We start from the raw sequence: 12,988 nt of genomic DNA, 5'->3' as shown, positions 1-12,988 counted from the left end.
TGAGTTACTCCAACATTTTGTGTCTGTCTTCAGTATAAACCAGCATCTGCAGCTCCTTTCCAGTTGACTTTTGATTTTAGAAATACAGAATAGACAATAGACAATAGGTGCAGGAGTAGGCCATTCAGCCCTTCGAGCCAGCACCGCCATTCAATGTGATCATGGCTGATCATCCCCAATCAGTACCCGTTCCTGCCTTCTCCCCATATAGAGACATTGAAAATAGGTGCAGGAGTAGGCCATTCGGCCCTTCGAGCCTGCACCGCCATTCAATATGATCATGGCTGATCATCCAACTCAGTATCCTGTACCTGCTTTCTCTCCATACCCCCTGATCCCTTTAGCCACAAGGGCCCCTGACTCCGCTATCTTTAAGAGCCCTATCTAGCTCTCTCTTGAAAGCATCCAGAGAACCCGCCTCCACTGCCCTCTGAGACAGAGAATTCCACAGACTCACCACTCTCTGAGAGAAAAAGTGTTTCCTCATCTCCGTTCTAAAATGGCTTACTTCTTATTCTTAAACTGTGGCCCCTGGTTCTGGACTCAAATACAGGTGGAAACAGAACCTTCAGCCCAACAAATCCACGCCAACCAGTACACAAACTAGGGACAATTCTATAGTTAACCTACAAACCTGTACATCTTTGGAGTGTGGGAGGAAACCGGAGAAATTCCCGATGTTGGGGAAGTCCAGAACTAGGGGTCATAGTTTAAGGATAAGAGGGAAGTCTTTTAGGACCGAGATGAGGAAAACATTTTCCACACAGAGAGTGGTGAATCTGTGGATTCTCCGCCACAGAAGGTAGTTGAGGCCACAGTTCATTGGCTATATTTAAGAGGGAGTTAGATGTGGCCCTTGTGGCTAAAGGGATCAGGGGGTATGGAGAGAAGGCAGGGATGATCAGCCATGATCGTATTGAATGGCGGTGCAGGCTCGAAGGGCCGAATGGCCTACTCCTGCACCTATTTTCTATGTTTCTATGTTTCTAAATCCATGCGGTTGAAAGGGGAACGTTCAAACTCCGTACAAACGGTACCCGTTGTCAGGATCGAACCGGGGTGTCTGGCAGCAACTTTACCGTTGTGCCACTGTGCCGCCCTTAAATGTAGTGCTTAGCCCTTTGTACTTAATTAAAGCGATATAGAGAGAGCACTGCCCTGCTGACTGTGAGAGAGTTCAGGATATGCCTCAAAGCACACATGCACCATACTTTTGTCTCATCAAACCCAGTGGATGGTGAGTGTAAGCTGCAGTTCATGCCCTCTCATCATGTACGTGAACTCTGGGTGAGTCTAGAAAGTCAACAGGGTCAAATGAAGACGTGTTAATCCTGTTTCAAACACCCAGCCTGGAATTTCATTTTGCAGAGTGTTGAACTGAAGCAGTGTGATCCGTTCTTCAGTGTCGACCCGAAAGGTCACCCATTCCTTTTCTCCAGAGATGCTGCCTGTCCCGCTGAGTTGCTCCAGCTTCTTGTGTCTATCTTTGGTTTAGTTTAGATTAGTTTGGAGATACAGCAAGGAAACAGGCCCACCGAGCCCGCGCCGACCACCGATCCCCGCACACTAACACTATCCTACGCACACTAAGGGCGATTTTGAGCCAATTTACTCAAGCCAATTTACCTACAAACCTGTATGTCTTTGGAGTGTGGGAGGAAACTGCAGATCTCGAAGAAAACCTACGGGGAGAACGTACAAACTTTGTACAGACAAGCACCCGTGGCCAGGATCGTACCTGGGTATCTGCCGCTGGTAGGTAGCAACTCTACAGCTGCTCTACTGTGCTGCCTGATTCTGAATTTAAATTGCAAATTTAGTTTTACCACAAAAATAAGTGAAAATAAATTGTGGGGAGGAGTTTTCAGATTGGAAGCTGTGGACTTCCCTACGGAACACCAGACATGTTGGATAGTCATAGACAATATAACCAGGATATGCTGACATCTACAATTGCTGAGTAAAGTTCATCATTGTGTCAGATGTAACTGTTGTGTAAGCAACAGCATAGTTGACCTCCAAACATATGGGAAAACTGGGAAGCAAAATGGATGTATCCCATTACTTTCCAATGGCATGTTTCACTCAACACAAAATTGGGGGCAGTACGTAAATAATAGTCATAGTATCGTGTAGTTTATCAGCAGACAAACAGGACCTATGGCCCAGCTTGTCCATGCCAACCAAGTTGTCTGCCTAGGTTGACCCATTTGCCCATGTTCGACCCATATCCCTTGGTGGCGCAATGGTAGAATTGTTGCCTTGCAACGTCAAAGGCCCGGGTTCGATCCTGTCTATGGGTGCTGTCTGTGCAGAGTTTGAACGTTCTCCCCGTGACATCAACGGGTTTTCCTCGGGTGCTTTGGTTTCCTTCCACATTGCAAAGACGTACAGGTTTTGTAGGTTAACTAGCTTTGGTAAAGATTGTAAATTATCCCCAGTGTGTAGGATAGCGTTAGTGTGCGGGGATCACTGAATGGTGCGGGCTTGGTGGGCCACAGGACCTGTTTCCGTGCTGAATCTATGAACTAAACTGAACTAAACCTTGGCTATCCATGGCTACATGTCTTCTACACCTTGAACTTGTACCTGCCCCTGCAGCTTTCTCTGGCATATACCTACCATATACCTACCATATACCTACCATATACCTACCATATATCTACCATATATCTACCATATATCTACCATATATCTACCATATATCTACCATATATCTACCATATATCTACCATATATCTACCAGCCACTGTCAGAAAAAGTTTCCCCCACAGATCCTGTATAGATCTTTCCCCAATCACCATCGGAAAAAAGTTAGAATTAGACTAATTATTGGGATTAAAGTCCTTAACTCCGCAGGAAATGACTCTCTGCAGCCAGGGGGTGGTTGAGGAGATGGTGGACACATTGTTCGCCATCTACAAAGGCCCATCGATCCTCGAATGATTCCTGTGGATCGGAAGTTAGCAACTGTTATTTGTTATTCAAAAAGATAAAGAAGGGAACTGCAGACGAGCACAACATTCGAGGTTGGGAAGATGCTGGAACCTATAATGAAATAATTGACAACAAGGGGAGATCACGTTTAAAAAATACTTTGACGACACAAGAAACTGCAGATGCTAAAACCTTGAGCAAAAAACAAAATGCTGCAGGAACTCAACTCAGTGGAGGGAATGGCAGACGATGCTTTGGGTTGGGACCCTTTTTAAAGGTGAGAGGAGTCATAAGAGAAGGTATTATAGACAATAGACAATAGGTGCAGGAGTAGGCCATTCGGCCCTTTGAGCCAGCACCGCCATTCAATGTGATCATGGCTGATCATCCACAATCAGGTCAAGTCTATGCAGGAGGAGAGTGTTGGTTGAAAGGAATTGATTGAGTTTCTGCTTAGGGAAGAAACAGAGGTCTTCCTAGAGAGGAATGGAGGTCTGAAGAAGGGTCTGGACACAAAACATTGCCTGTCCATTCCCTCCACAGATGCCGCCTGACCTGTTGAGTTCCTCGTGGAACTTGTTTTGAAACGCACTTTAGTTTTTTGAAGTTGTCCGTGTCAGAGCAGATGAGGACAAACCAGTTGAAGTGGTGAATCGGAAGATCTCACAGAGGGGACTATTTAAAAAAATTAGAACGCATGAAATTGGAGTTAATAGATTGGTGTGGATTTGAATGGCACAGGAACCTCCCTCCACTTTAAAGCCGCGGGGCGGCTAAAGACACAAAAACTATGTTCATGTTGGGTTTTATAAATATTGTGTTTAAATGCTTCTATATATTTCAAAGTCTATTTATGCATTTTTCTTTTAACTTTCTTAAATTTTTGATGATTTGAAATTTATTTCATGGCTTGAATATTTAAAATTGTTTTTGAATGTTTCAGATTATTGCTAACTGATTTTTGCTGTGTTTGACAAACAACTAAGCCGCATAGCTGGCTGTCAAAGTATTTTTCAGACTCTGAATTTCATCCACCCTCCCCCCCCCCCCCACCCTCTCCAATGCACAACTTTAAAAAAAAATGATGACATCTACAGATGTGAAGTTGTACCTCTGCACAAGGTTTTCGAGAGATGTTTTGAGGCAGTTTGGTTCATTAATTTGACGATGGTGTTTATATTGAAAGCAACCCAAGAGTTAGCTCAGAGATCAGTGACAAGTAGTGGTCATGAATGGTTTAGTGTTTAAGAAGGAACTGCAGATGCTGGAAAATCGAAGGTACACATAAATGCTGGAGAAACTCAGCGGGTGCAGCAGCATCTATGGAGCGAAGGAAATAGGCAACGTTTCGGGACGAAACGTTGCCTATTTCCTTCTCTCCATAGATGCTGCTGCACCCGCTGAGTTTCTCCAGCATTTTTGTCTACCTATGAATGGTTTAGTGTTGACAGGAAATTTAAGCTTACATCTTGGATCATCCGGGACTTGAGTTTAGTTTAAAGTCACGTGTACCGAGGTACAGTGAAAACCTTTTGTTGTGTGCTTTATTAGTCGGCAGAAAGACAATACATGATTACAATAGAGCCATTTACTGTGTGTAGAGGCATGATAAAGGGAATAACGTTTAGTGCAAGATAAAGCCAGTAAAGTCTGACCAAAGATACTCGTGCATGTAAAGAGAGAAGCAGTGCACAGATAATTTGTCAGCATCTGTATAGAGTGAATGCAGATGTGATTTAGTTTAGTTCAATTTATTGTCACGTGTAGGGAGGTACAATGAAAAGCTTTTGTTGCGTGCTAACCAGTCAGCGGAAAGACAATACATGATTACAATCGAGCCATTTATAATGTACTGATGCGTGATAAGGGAATAACGTTTAGTGCAAGATAAAGGCAGTAAAGTCCGATCATCGACTGTCCCAAGGGTCTCCAATGAGGTAGATAGTAGCTCTGGACAGGGTTCTAGTTGTGGTAGGATGATTCAGTTGCCTGATAACAGCTGGGAAGAAACTGTCTTTGAATCTGGAGGTGTGCGTTTTCACACTTCTGTACCTTTTGCCCAATGGGAGAGGGGAGACGAGGGTGTGGCCTGGGTGCGACTGGTCCTTGATCATGCTGCTGGCCTTGCCGACGCAGGGTGAGGTATAAATGGAGTCAATGGAAGGGAGGTTGGTTTGTGCGATGGTCTGGGCTGCGTCCACAGTTCTATGCAATTTCTTGCGGTCTTGGATGGAGCTGTTCCCAAACCGTGCTGTGATGCATCCCAATAAAATGCTTCCACATGACTTGCCAGTTAAACTTCTGGTTTTAAAGCTATTGGAAAAGTTATTTTTATTTCTATCTATAAAATCCAAAGTCATTTATTTCTTAAGGCCCTGTCCCACTTGGGGCGCAATTTGAGCGTCATTTACGCGTCACGACTGAGCACGGGCGTGAATTATGCGCGCATGGCGCATGGTGAGGTGCGGTGGTGTAGGCAGTGACGCACGATTAGCGCACGGCACCCCAGGATTTTGGGATGTCCAAAATCTTCGCACGCCACCATCGTGACCCTTTAGTGAAATTTGCGCAGGAAATATGAATAGTCACGTGTGATGCAGCAAAGCTTGTACAGGTATATTAGCAACTAGTTTAGTTTAGAGATATAGCATGGAAACAGGCCATTTGGCCCATCGAGCCTATGCCGACCATTGATCACCCATTCATACCAAGGTATCCTATTTTCTCATCCACTCCCTACACACCAGGGGCAATTTTACTGTGGTCAACTAACCTACAAACCTGCACGTTTTTGGGATGTGGAAGGAAACTGGAGCACCTGAAGTAAACTCACGTGGTCACAGGGAGAATGTGCAAACTCCACACAGACAGCATCTGAGGTCAGGATCGACTCTGGGCCCCTGGCGCTGTGAGGCAGCAGCTCTACCAGCTGTGCCACTCTTGCTGTCAATTATGATTCATTGCTTTTTTTTCACAAGTTGAGAATTGAGGTAAACAACTTATTAATGCATTTCTACTGTGGCCACACCTTTTTTAGTAGGTTCAGTACTTGTTGTCGGCAGTGAGAAAGAAAGGGTGATGAATGTTTAGTAAATATCAATGGCAAAATGCTGCCTGAAGTACAAATTGATTGATTGCAAGATTCAGCATGGAAATTGGCCCTTCAGCCCACCCAGACCATGCGATTATCAATCATCTGTTCACAGTACGTGTAAGAAAGAACTGCAGATGCTGGTTTAAATCGAAGGTAGACACAAAATGCTGGAGTAACTCAACGGGTGAGGCAGCATCTCTGGAGAGAAGGAATGGACAACGTTTCGGGTCGAGACCCTTCTTCAGACTGGGTCTGTTCACAGTAGTTCTATATTAACCCATCTTTGCACCCACCCCGACACACCAGGGAAATTTACAGAGGCTAATTAGCCTACAGATCCTTGTAAATGATCAGCATGGTACAGATGTAGTTTAGAGATACAGGCCCTTCAGCCGACCGAGTCGGCACCGACCAGCGATCCCCACACATTAACACTATCCTACGCAAACTAGGGACAATTTTCACATTTATACCATGTCTACAAACCTGCACGTCTTTAGAGCGTGGGGGGGAACCGAAAATCTCGGAGAAAACTCACGCAGGGAAGAATGTACGAGATTCTGTACAGACAGCACCCGTAGTCAGGATCGAACCCGGGTCGCTGGCACTGTAAGGCAGTAGCTCTATCGTTATGCCATCGTGCCGCCACAAATATTGTGCTTGTTTTGAATAAGCCTGAAAGAAATGTCCCATTGTGCTTCATTTATTACAAATTCACGATCATGCTTGTGACCAATAATCCACCAGTCTTTGACACCGTGCCTGTACGGGTTTAAAGTTAGAGAGAGTGTCATAGAGTGATACAACATGGAAACAGGTCCTTCAGCCCAACTTGCCCACACCGGCCAAACATGTCCCAGCTACACTAGTCTCACCTGACCGCGTTTGGTCCACATCCCTCCAAACCGGTCTATCCATGTATCTATCTAACTGTTTCTTAAATGTTGGGATAGTCCCTGCCTCAACGACCACCTCTGGCAGCTCGTTCCATACACCCACCACCCCTGTGTGTGAAAAAGTTGCCCCCTCAGATTCCTATTAAATCTTTGCCCCTTCACCTCAAACCTCTGTCCTCTCCACCTTAAACCTATGTCCTCTGTGTTCACAATAGCTTTTAGTGGAGAGCCGTCTCCCACCCTTTGCCCAGTGTCACACATCACAGGAACAGCAGCCCAGAGATTGATGCTGGTGGTGAAAGAGGTTCAAGTGTGGGAGAGTTGTTTCATCTGGCGCTCCTAAGCATTCCGCTTTCCAAAATGGGTGGGGAACATGTAACTCCCTGTCCCATAATAGTGTTTACCATTCAGAGTAACTTTCTGCCAAAAGTTGTTTGGAAAAGAAGGTTGAGTGGAGATATGATAGAGGTAGTTTTGATATAATAATGACAAACAACAAGGGTGTACAGATTTAACATGTTGCCAAAGGAGACAATGAGGATTTTGAGCGGAGTCTAGTTATGATGCATAATTCATTGTTGGCAGGAGTTTTAGATACAGATTATTGCTTGAGAAGACTGTGGGGACAGAGCATGGGAGTGATGTTGATGTGATTTCTCTTCTAAAAGCTAACTGAGTCGGTCCTTGTGGCTAAAGGGATCAGGGGGTATGGAGAGAAGGCAGGTGCAGGATATTGAGTTGGATGATCAGCCATGATCATATTGAATGGCGGTGCAGGCTCGAAGGGCCGAATGGCCTACTCCTGCACCTATTTTCTTTGTATCTATGAGTCGATGAGCTGAACGGCTTTTTATTGCTGAAAAAATGCAACAATTCTATGAAAAAAGTGAGGAATTTGACGGCTGTACAACCAAGGTGTCAAAGACTGTTGGATTACTGGCTATCAACATACAACATTAGTTCAGTTTAGTTTATTGTCACGTGTACCGAGGTGCAGTGAAAAGCTTTTGTCGCATCCCAACCAGTCAGCGGAAAGACACAATACTCTATTACAACCGAGCCATCCACGGTGTACAGACACACGATAAAGGGCGTAACGTTAATAAAGTGAGAAATGCTGCTGTTGGAGTAGAGGTTTAAAAGAGTGGAGCGATTGTAACGCGTGATTGCAGATCCACTTCGGTGACCAGCGCACAAAAAGCCGCCTGGCCCAAATTGGGCGCCATCTTGGATCACAATGGGCGCCATCTTGGATCACAATGGTATTTCCTTCAGGGTTATTCAAACAAAGTTAGCTGCCATCATTTTACAGAAACATGGGTATCTGTTGCATTTCAAGGGTTTCCCTCCTACTCAAGACTAACTCCATGCATCCAATGTTTACCATGCTTGCTGATTAGTGGAAACAGGCCCTTTGGACCAGCTTGCCCACACTGGCCAACATGTCCAGGCTACACTCGTTCCACCTGCCTGCATTTGGCCCATATCCCTCCAAACCTGTCGTATCCATGTACCTGTCTAACTATTTTCTTAAACAGGTGTGATTGTCCCTGCCTCATTCTGCAACAAAACACAATCTTACAAAATGAACTCATTGCTCTTTACCCACTGATAAATTAAAAGGCTTTCGCTCAAAAATTACTTCCAATAAATCTAACTGCAATGCAGGTGAAGATGTGCTCCTGCTCACAATAGATGGATTAGGCTGCGTAACTCAGATAACTCTGTGACGCAAGCCTGCGGGATGTGGAAGGAAGCCAGAGCATACAGAGAAAGCCCACGCGGTCATGGGGAGAATGTCAAACTGTATACAGGCAGCACCAGAGGTCAGGACTGAAGCTGGGTCTGTGGAGCTATGAGAGCAGCTACATTAGCTGGGCCACTGTGCAGTCCACGGTCTAGATTACTGGGTTATTATTGACAGGGCTCATTGAGTCACCATTCAGAAATCTTTCCCTTCGTCAGTTCTTTGGGTCTCCAAAGGATCTGTGTGGAGATTTACTACTTCTCCAGAGTTACCTCTCAGCATCTTCCATCATTCACTCAGCTTATTAAAATTACCAGCAGATATGCTTCCACATTGAAATCCTGGCAAATACATTTCAACCACAGTCTTAAACCGTATACAGAATAGTCACAAATATTTAGACACAAAATGCTGGAGGAACTCAGCGGGACAGGCAGCATCTCTGGAGAGAAGGAATGGATGACGTTCGAGAAACAGGAACGGACTGCGTGCAGGAGTTCTGGAGGCAGGGACTTTCACATCTAAAATAGCATTTCCAATGAGTTGGCTCTGGGTTGAACGCTCAAAAATGGGGAAAGTATAGGGTTGGGACTATCCCCATTTTCGAGTGTTCAGCCCAATCTGAAGAAGGGTCTCGACCTGAAATGTCACCCATTCCTTCTCTCCAGAGATGCTGTCTGTCCCGCTGAGTTACTCCAGCTTTTTGTGTCTATCTTCGGTTTAAACCAGTTCCTTCCTCCACAGTCACGAATATTTAGTTTAGTTCATTGTCACGAGTACTGAGGTACAGTGAAAAGCTTTTGTTGCGTGCAAACCAGTTAGCGATGATTACAATCGAGCCGTCCACAGTGTACAGATTCACGATGAAGGGAACAACATTTAGTACATGATAAAGTTCAGTAAAGTCTGATTAAATATAGTCCTTGGGTCTCTATTGAGGTAGATAGTAGCTCAGGACTGCTCTCCAGTTGTTGTTAGGATGGTTCAGTTGCCTGATAACAGCTGGGAGGAAACTGTCCCTGAATCTGGAGGTGTGCGTTTTCACACTTCGGTACCTCTTGCCTGATGGGAGAGGGGAGAATATGATCATATTGAATGGCGGTGCAGGCTCGAAGGGCCGAATGGCCTACTCCTGCACCTATTTTCTATGTTTCTATGTTTCCAAGAGGGAGTGACCGGGGTGAGACTCATTGTTGATTATGTTGCTGGCCTTGCCGAGGCAGCGTGAGTTTTAAAATGGAGTCAATGGAAGGGGCGTTGGTCTGCGTGATGGTCTGGGCTGCGTCCACAATTCCCTGCAACTTGTTGCAGTCTTGGGTGGAGCTGATCCCAAACCAAGCTGTGATGCATCCCGGTAAAATGCTCTCAGCAGGTGATGGTGTGTGAATCACCATTGTGACGGGGAGCAGTAGAGTGAAGGGCTCGTATGTATCCTTCTTACACTTGCTGAGCTAAACGGTTTACACGAGGCAGGCATTGCATTTAAAACAGGTCTGGCGGATAAGGAACTGAGTCTATTAAGCAGCAGCCTGGAGGGTCTGGTAGTGATCCTGGAAAAGATAAACTGCTTTGTGTAATCATACACGAACATTTAATAGTTTTGCTGTTCACCAAGGCAGTATCAGGGCATCTACATTAAATCTCTCAGTGAAAATGCATATAAAACGTGTTGGAGAACTTACAAAGAGATCCTGACTCACAACAGAAACACAACTGGAGAAGGGGATGAAGCCTTGTGTCTGCATTTCACTTGAGTGAATGAATCTTCTGTTTCTCAAGGACTTTTTTTATTCTGACGGTGGGTCTTGACCCGAAACGTCACCCGTTCCTTTTCTCCAGAGATGCTGCCTGTCCCTCTGAATTACTTCAGCATTTTGTGTCTTTTATCTTTTTATTTGTTGACAGGATTGGGGCATCGTTGGCAAGGCCCGTCCTAGTTGTCCTTGAAGGTGAGGCTGAGTCATTCAATACTGGATGTGGCACTGTGTTTTTAGATAGTTCCTCTGCATGCTCCTGCAATTGCCACCACACTCATCATTGCACCAGGCTCGTTCATAATGAAAGACAGAAATATATGCTAGCCCGCGAGATTGTGGTGGAATACATTTCTGCTGCTGCTCTTGTTCATAAGTTCTAGGAGCAGGATTAGGATTAGGCCATTCGGCCCATCAGGTCTACTCCGCCATTCAATCATGGCTGATCTATCCTTTTCTCTCAACCCCGTTCTCCTGCCTTCTCCCCTGACACCCATACTAATCAAGATTCTATCAATCTCCACCTTAAAAATATCCATTGACTTGGCCTCCACAGCTGTCTGTGGCCATGAACTGTTCTATATGTTCCACAGCGCTTCATGGATATCTTGCTTTGAACTACCAGACCTGTTCTATATCCATTTGGCAGAGTGGTGTTCATCTACAAGCTGATGGACAATTCCTGCACTGCAAATCAGGATCTTAAGACTGGAAATCACATTTAGTTTAGTTTATTACCACGTGTACTGAGGTACAGTGAAAAGATTTATTGCTGCGTGCTATCCAGTCAGCGGAAAGACTATACATGATTGCATGATCAGGCAGCATCTCTAGAGAAAAGGAATAGGTGACTTTTCGGGTAGAGACCCTTCTTCAGGCGGTCTGAGGGTCTGAACGAGGGTCTCCACCCGAAACCTCACCTATTCCTTTTCTCCAGAGTTCTGGCCTTGCCTGCACGTGGAATTTGTTTTTCTCTGCACCTCCCCTCGCGAATGCTTTCATGCCCTTAAAGATCTCAATCAGCTGAGTATTTAGAAGAGTGATGCTCCCAGTTTAAGCAGCGCACAACCATGCACGTGGCCACGATTAACCTGGGAAACTGCGCTGGATTGATAATACGTTTCAGCCTGAAGGTCAACAGATGCCAAAAGCTTTCTATTTAATGGTTGCCGAACTACAACTCGTTTTCAAAGCCCATTTTGATAGCGTGTCGATGCCTCTGACATTCAGAGGCACTTAAAAGCAAATTAACAATGAAGTTAGTAATTAATTTAAATTAGTAAAATTAAATGAACAGTTAATTAAAAATACATAGAAACAATCCAAAAAAAAAGCAGTCGCTATGGAACTGTTGGTTATTGGCAGGTATAACAAACTAAAAATATAAGCACATTTGTTTCTGCCAGAACCAAAGAAAGGCTGCAAAATGGAGATATTGAAAACAACATTAGTACAAATGTTCAATGATATGGTAAAAAACAAGCAAATGGAAATAATTTCCTCCACCTTTTGCTTTCTTATCCATAGGGTGGCAGTGGCAGAACGAGTGAAGATTTAGGGCAAAGATCCTATAGATAGATCACTCCTTCTAAATGCAATGGGCTGACATGTAGTACGCAACGGAACGGAACGTGGGCCTTTTTTTCATCCATTTCCGTAACCCGACCCGACCCGACCCGCAGTGTAATCAACGTTGCAGGGGAACAGTTTGTGTTAATAAATTTAAATTCTAAAAATGAGGAGAAGATTTTTACCTAATAACTTTTATTTTTATGAGGATGTTTCCGTAACCGTCTTCCGTCTTCGCACTATTATTCTATGGAGTCTTTGGTACAGAGACGGAAGCCGGTTACGGAAATGGGGCAGAAAATTACCCATGAATCTGCCCATGACCGTACTATGTCTTTTTCGTCGAGTGATCTACCTTGCTCGCTATAGGATCTTTGGTTTAGGGTGGTGGTTTAGTTTAGTTTAGTTTCGAGATACAGCGCGGAAACAGGCCCTTCGGCCCACCGAGTCTGCAACGACCAACGATCCCCGCACACTGGCACTATCCAACACACATGAGGGAAATTCACATTTATACCAAGCCAATTAACCTACAAACCTGTACGTCTTTGGAGTGTGGGAGGAAACCGAAGATCTCGGGGAAAAACCCACGCAGGTCACGGGGAGAACGTAAAAACCCCGTACAGACAGCACTCGTAGATCGAACCCAGTCCTCTGGCGCTGTAAGGCAGTAGCTCTACTGCTGCACCATCGTTAGTTGCCAGTTGAAGATGCTGACTGGAGATGTACTCATCCAGTTAAGGGAGTAGGAAGGAACTGCAAATGATGGATAGACATACAATGCTGGAGCAACTCACCGGGTCAGGCAGCATCTCTGGAGAAAAGGAATAGGTGAAGTTTCAGGACTGAACCCTTCTTCGGTCTGAGGCAAGTGGAATGTTTCCCGTTGTACATGTTGATGGTGCAAAGACTTTTGGAATTGTGAAATGGGTCATTTAATGGGAGAGATCCCATCACAGACCTACTTGAAAATCAAGTCTAGCAGATGCTG

General features: G+C 44.9%; 1 protein-coding gene across 1 annotated transcript in view; it reads left to right on the top strand.

The window, feature by feature from the left end:
- The window catches only part of doc2b (double C2 domain beta), a 256,425-nt gene that overhangs the window by 103,095 nt on the left and 140,342 nt on the right, over positions 1–12,988 (top strand). The gene's annotated exons all lie outside the window — the stretch shown is intronic.

The sequence above is a fragment of the Amblyraja radiata genome, chromosome 28 (assembly GCF_010909765.2).
Source record: "Amblyraja radiata isolate CabotCenter1 chromosome 28, sAmbRad1.1.pri, whole genome shotgun sequence".
Lineage (NCBI taxonomy): Eukaryota > Metazoa > Chordata > Chondrichthyes > Rajiformes > Rajidae > Amblyraja > Amblyraja radiata.
Note: the sequence above shows the minus strand (reverse complement) of the source record. Positions and strands in the feature narration are given on the sequence as shown.